The sequence below is a fragment of the Choristoneura fumiferana genome, chromosome 29 (assembly GCF_025370935.1).
Source record: "Choristoneura fumiferana chromosome 29, NRCan_CFum_1, whole genome shotgun sequence".
NCBI classification, from domain to species: Eukaryota; Metazoa; Arthropoda; class Insecta; order Lepidoptera; family Tortricidae; genus Choristoneura; species Choristoneura fumiferana.
In genome coordinates, this window is record NC_133500.1 from 2693948 (window position 1) to 2701197 (window position 7250).

A 7250-nucleotide genomic window follows, 5' to 3' on the forward strand; every position below is an offset into this window, starting at 1 on the left:
TTAACATACATAATCGTGCAAAATTACAGCTTTCTAGCATTGATAGTCCCTGAGCAAAGCCGCGGACGGACAGACAGACATGGCGAAACTATAAGGGTTCCGTTTTTGCCATTTTGGCTACGGAACCCTAAAAATGAGGCGGTGGCATCCGTGTGTAATTTTTAATTGTTATAAAACTTTCGTAATTTCACTCTAGCCATACCGTAAACTGCTTCAACTTTGCCCTCTGGCCCCAACATTACCTGATTTGATTTAGTCGATAACTTAGCACTCTTATAGGTTTTAAACTTTTAACTAGGTACACGGGAATTATTATTACGAGGGGATAAAAGTTTAAAAACCTAAAGGGAGCTAAGTTTTCGACTCTAAATCGAATCAGCAAGCAGGTGGTAGGACCTTGTGCAAGGTCCGCCCGGATTGCTACCACCATCTTGCTCGCTAATCCTGCCGTGAAGCAGCAGTGCTTGCACTGTTGTGTGTCGGCGTGGAGAGTAAGACAGCCGGTAAAATTACTGGCACTTGAGGTATTCCATCTTAGGCCTCTAGGTTGGCAACGCATCTGCAATACCCCTGGTGTTGCAGATGTTTATGGGCGGTGGTGATCTCTTACCATCAGGAGACCCACTTGCTCGTTTTCCATCCAGTCGAATAAAAAAAAAAATCAGGCAATGTTTGGGCCAGAGGGCAAAGTTGAAGCAGTTTACGGTAACTATTATTAGTGTAAGTAACAATACATATTTTTAGCGTTTCTACATATGTTAATGCCACCAAAAATTGATGTAGCGACCGATGTAGTTGTAACATAATTTTTATAAAACAATACCTAGTCAATTATAAGTTTTAAACAATATGCCAGCGGCTGGAACCACACGTCCATATTCAATGCATTTAAATGGACTACTTTCCGCCTCATCTTTATTCAACGGTTATTCACTTAAATATTTAGGTCAAAGATGGCGCAGAACATATTCTGTACTTGACTTGCACTGCACCACGATAACATGCATATTTTGAAACCGTGCCCTTAGTGTAAGTTTTCGGTTACAAAATACGTCTCGATCGCGTTCGCGTTAAAATCTCAATTTGTATGGAAACACAAACATCGCAAACGTTCCGCTAGAGGCGCTGTTCGTTTTTACGCGAACGCGATCGAGATGTATTTTGTAACCGAAAACTTACACTAGGGGTACAGTACGATCGAAGATTTCGGTTTTGGCCAAGAAGTATTCGGCCACAGTACCTACCGGTTTGTATAAAGTTGGTGAAACTTTGACTTCGTTGGAACCTAGTTGGAACTCTGTATTTGAGAATTATCGTGCGTCATTCTAGTGTTTTCAGTGATTTTTTGGGTACCTACCACTACCACATTTACTAAAACTTGAACTCTTGTAGGTAGTCTTCGTTGTTCGTCTATTTGGCTGACTGTCTGTCCTTCCGTCCATCTGTCAAAATCCTTTTTCGCAGGAACGCGTGGAGGTATAAAGGTGAAATTGATATAAAACATTTAGCTGTTACAACTTGGAATAGTAAAAAAAATAAACTTCTAATTCAACATTTCTATGAAAAAACATCAAAAAAATATATAACACCGTAGCTGTTGTTCTACTGCAGTGAATTAATTGTTGGTCATTTCAAGTGTTAATTTTATTTTCTTGTCTGCTTGTTACTTGTAAAGATATAACCGCATCCCTTGCCGCAGTCGGGAAGCAAATAAGACATAGGTACTTGTAGTTAAAGGGGTAACTACATAGTTACGGTTGACATTATTGGAGTTCCGTGTTTGAGGAGCACATATTTGTTTTGGCTTATTAGTCTACCCCCCTATTGGTTTACAATCAGAAGTTTTGACATACGGGAGACTGTTTAAGTAAAACATAGTTCAGTAAATTGAGCACAAATACTGTATGGGTAACTATTAAATTTCAGTTTAATATGAAAATTGGAAATCGGAAAGTCCTACGATAGGTACAGTCGAACCATTTGATTCCTGACCCATCGTAGAACATTCCCACAGTAAGTGTCATAATGAATTCCCTTGTCTATACAGGTTTGTGCAGGTTTCCTCACGATGTTTTCCTTCACCGTAAAACTCGTAGTAAATTTCAAATCTAATTTCGCACATGAATTTCGAAGAACTCAGAGGAGCGAGCCGGGGTTTGAACCCACGATCCTCTGCTTGAGAGGCCACAGGTCAAACCGCAGGCCACCACGGCTCTATAATTATATCTATATTATCTTATTGCATAAAAAGCTTATAAACAAGAGTCTACGGCTCTGGATCCTGTGCTAGGAGTCCCTGTGTTACAGGATCCAGGTAGGAAATAAGACCATGAAACTACCGTGAGACTCACTCATATTAAATGTTATTATAACGGATAACTCACGTCTTAAACCGAGTTTAGCTCGACATGTTTCGGGCTATTTCGTAGCCCTTCCTCTCAGGAGCACGCGAACCGACGGCTGCCGCAACACGCACACTACGCGCCACCGCTCTGCTCGCACGAAATAGCCCGAAACATGTCGAGCTAAACTCGGCTTAAGACGTGAGTTATCCGTTATAATAACATTTAATAGGAAATAAGATCGATTAATATATATGTGTTTGCGAGCACTGTAGGACGCCTGATGACTGAGTGCAAGAGAGTGGCGGAAGATCAGATGCCTGCGAGCTCTTTAGCGTAACTCACCTAGATATTATCCCAAGTATTGAAAGTTTGTGCCGGTTTGGCTTTAGCTGTAAGGGTACAAATGTAATTTTAATAAATAAATATTAAAGGCAAATTATTAAAAGACCAAGGAAACTTTGCCCTCGTACACCGACACACTGATTTAACGATTAAACTTTTTAGGGTCAATAACATTTATGTATAAATTTAAGTTATTTCAAAATGTTAGAAAAAAAAGTAACCCAGTTAAGATAAAGTTTAATTAAAGTACCTACTTGGTTCCTATCCTAGTTTAGGTCTGTCTCTCTCTGAGTTGAGCTAGTACCGTAAACTGCTTCAAGTTTGCCCTCTGGCCCCAACATTGCCTGAGTTGATTTTGAGTCGATAACATAGGACTCTTATAGTTTTTAAACTTTTATCTACACGGGAATTATTATTACGAGGAGAGAAAAGTTTAAAAACCTAAAGGTGCTAAGTTATCGACTCTAAATCGAATCAGGCAATGTTGGGGCTAGAGGGCAAAGTTGAAGCAGTTTACGGTACGTACAGTGGTTCTTAGCCTTTTAGTTAGGAGGGACCATTTGACAAATTTTCTGTCTTGCCACGGACCACCAACTGTTTGAAGGTAATATACGGTAAGAGTAAAATTATATTTAAATGAACGGTTGCTACTGCTAGGTACTTGACTGGCGCGTCGTTTTGCCAATTCGTTGTTGATGGCTTCGCGGACCACTTCGAGTTCTTCCAGGGACCACCAGTGGTCCGCGGACCACCAGTTAAGAACCACTGAGCTAGTAGAATCGATCCTTGCATTTAAAGCCACGTGGTCAAAGACACCCTGTACAGTGTATAATAGTGCGTTGGTAGCTGATCTGTATGCTTAGTGTATTTTCTCGTTCACAAAATACGTCTCGATCGCGTTCGCGTTAAAATCTCAATTTGTATGGAAACACGAACATCGCAAACGTTCTGCTAGAGGCGCTGTTCGTGTTTCCATACAAAATGAGATTTTAACGCGAGCGCGATCGAGACGTATTTTGCAACCGAAAACTTACACTAAGGGCACGGGTGACGACGCCGCACCGTGGTCATGTGGCGGCTACGTATAGACGATCGAACGCTCGATTTGCGTCGTCGAATAGTAAACGAATGTTTTGTGAAAACGCCACACTAGAGGCAGTGAATCGGCTCTTCATGCCTGTCGTTCCCAATCCAATATGTTGCAAGTACTGACTCACGTGGTAATTACTGCTCGCAACAATTAATTTACTCTCTAAGAGATAATTAATGAGCAAGCCTCGTTATCAGACGGATTAAAATCGAGCCAAGTGGCCACTTGTGAAGCCATTTGGGAATATTGAAGAAGATTCTTCATAGCGATATACAAATTATTAAAACTACGTAATCACGCAGATAGCATACCTACTTCAAACTAAAATAAAATCTCCAGCTAGAGACGATAAGAGCCTACAGTGACTATAAACACAATATTTTAGGCGCAAAAAGAGGTGTTATAAGTTTGACCGCTATGTGTGTCTGTCTATCTGTGGCACCGTATCTCTTAAACGGGTGGACCGATTTGAATGTGTGTGTGTGCGTGTGTGTGTGTGTGCATTTTTTTTTGGAAGCGGCCTGCATCTACCGTGAACCTGGGGCTTTAACTAGGACCTAGTTAAGTACTAGGTCATCCGTCCATCTTGTTGGTTGCTGCCAACTGCAGTCGCTGCGCTTGCCGATCCGCGGACTCCATTCGAAAACTTGTCGGCCCCAACGGCCGGCATCTGTCTGAATAAATAAGGATAAATAAAAGAACTAAGTCGCATAGATTTGACCTCTAGACCGCCTTTGCCTTTTTTTGCTTTTGGCCTTCGCGCGCCATTGGTCATTGTCACTTGAAGAGCTAATTTTTAATATTAAACGGATTCTGTGCGTAAGCACTAAGCAGGACTATGGAAAACTATCTGCGAAGAAACGCTAAGAAACTCTCAGTTTGTTATCAACATGAAAGCAACGACGGTGTTGTCACGAGAGTTTAAGAGCGTTCATACCTGCTGAGCTGGCAACGTTGCATTTTTGTTAGTTTTTCTCGATTATTCCATAAAAATTGAATAAAAATTAAAAATGTGGCCTGATAGAACTGTTCTTAATATATAAGTTAATGTGTCTACTGCAATAATTATTCGTGATAGACTTTTATATTCTTTAAAAACGAACAAACGTTTATTAACGGTTTTAATTTTCATTAAATTTTTATGGAATAATCGAGAAAAACTAACAAAAATGCAACGTTGCCAGCTCAGCAGGTATGAAATTACACATACAGCTATTATGAATGAAGTACTGCTCGAATAAAAGGAGAATGAACGAAATGAACGAGTGAATGTCAAAATCGCGCTGTCATTACATGTTCATGGCATGTGTGCGTGATCTCAACTTTGGTGGCACTACCTATACCTCTCTTTATACAATAGTTTTATAGCGTCCTCCTCTATTAGCAATAGTTATTAGGGCTGTAGCCCCTTAATGATATCCTACGGGCCGAAATTTAACGAGCACCGTGTTCACAAAATGGACCGGATGTTATGTACATCGGCCGTTATGTTGTCCCAGTTTGGGACGACACCAAATAAACACGACATATATAGTTATATACTCGTAATATAGTTGTGCCTTGAAGTAAACAATCTCTATAACTTCTACTACCATACATACCAAGTGACCTTTAAAAATTTAGTGATAACTAGCTGTTGCCCGCGGCTTCGCCCCCGTTGTATTTTTTCTGTATTTTCTTCCATAAAAACCTTCTCCTGGCAGTAACGAACACAACAATAAAAGAATTAGCGAAATCGGACCAGTCGTTCCCGAGTTTTGCGCTTAGCAACACATTTTACGATTCATTTTTATTTATATAGATGTAACACTAGCTGCTGCCCGCGACCTCTTCCATGTAGAATTCGTTTATCGCTATCCCGCGGGAACAATCCGGGATAAAAACTATTATATGTCCTTTCCCGGGACTCAAACTATCCTGTATAACGAAGTTCATCTAAATCGGTTCAAACGTTTTATACGTGTAGAGGTAACAAACGATCAGACTTACAAACTTTCACATTTATAATATTACCTAGGGGTTTATGTTCAATCTGGCACGTTACTATGGTCGGTCACTCAATAATTACCACTATTTACCACTATTTATTAAGCTCATATGGCGTTTCAACCCGAGCCCATAAAACAAAGTTCAGGTTAAAAGGTCAAAATTTATTACCTGCCCGTGGACAGTAAATAATGGTCGCTTTATCATTCCCGTGTCACATTTTCCGATACATAAAGTAACCACTGTTTTATTGGGCATTTTTATGATCTCAATTGAAACGAAATAATTTCTAGATTACCTAAGCAATTAACGCAGTAAAGTTGTTTGCTGGCGAAGCTTAGTGAATTAACAACGTGCTCTTGTTTTATATACGAATTTGTATAGAGAGTGAACAGTGCAAACCCTTCCCTTTTTCTTCTTCGTGTTCTCATCTCCGTGGTCTATTAAATTTATGTAAACACATATTAAATATGTCATATCATAAATACTGTAATGAGTTTAGAATCGAATATTATGACCAGCGTAAAGACTGTTTTATTAATGGCATGAAATAACGTCGAAGTCGATTTTGTTTTTACTTACATGCTTTTCGAACATCTCACAAAAACAAAGCAATTTGATTGGACCTCCATTGTAATATCAGTCGCGGTGACGTTTGTTCGAAATGAAATGTCAATTTCAAACGTTTTTGACAAATATCGAACGAATTAAATAACCTAACTATAATAATTTGATTTTCAATACAAGCTTTTTTGCTGACTGTACTTTTTGTTGACTGTACTTGCATTGTCACCCAAACTACATATGCATACCAAATTTCAAGTCGATGCTATTAACAGTTGAAGAGTTCCATCCTGTGGAGACGATCCTGGCCGGACTACCAGGGTGTCACTACTAGATTATTTATTGTATTGTCGCGTGATTTATATAAGTATTCCAAATTTCAAGTCAATCTGACTACTGGAAGTTGGTCAAATTTAACTTGCAAGATTTGATTAGGTACAGACAAATTAAGATTGGTTTTTTGGAATCTTTTTGTATTTTTTATTTCAATTCCAAATTTTTACTTTTACAGTCATCCTCCCGTAAAACCTAAATTGAAAATACAAAATGAAATATAGATGCGCAGAAAAACCAGAAAAATAAGACCAGCACTGGGAATCGAACCCAGGTCCTCGGCATTCCGTGCCGTGTGCTTTACCGCTACACCACTGCTGGACAACGGTACAGACACGAATTTCCCCTATGCACCACATATCTCAGCTTGTTTGTTTCTTATTTAGCCACTTAAGCAGTGACGCTAGCGACATCTATACCGTAGCCCTCATCGAGAAACTTCTTGAACTTTCGTTGTCCAAATTTCGTTGGGTTTTGATTTTTTAAATTTATTGTTTTTTTATTTTAGTTTTTATTCATATATTTATCCAGTTTCCGTTTTAGTTTTAAAGCTTATTTAAATACTAGCGATTACCCGCGGCTTCGCACGC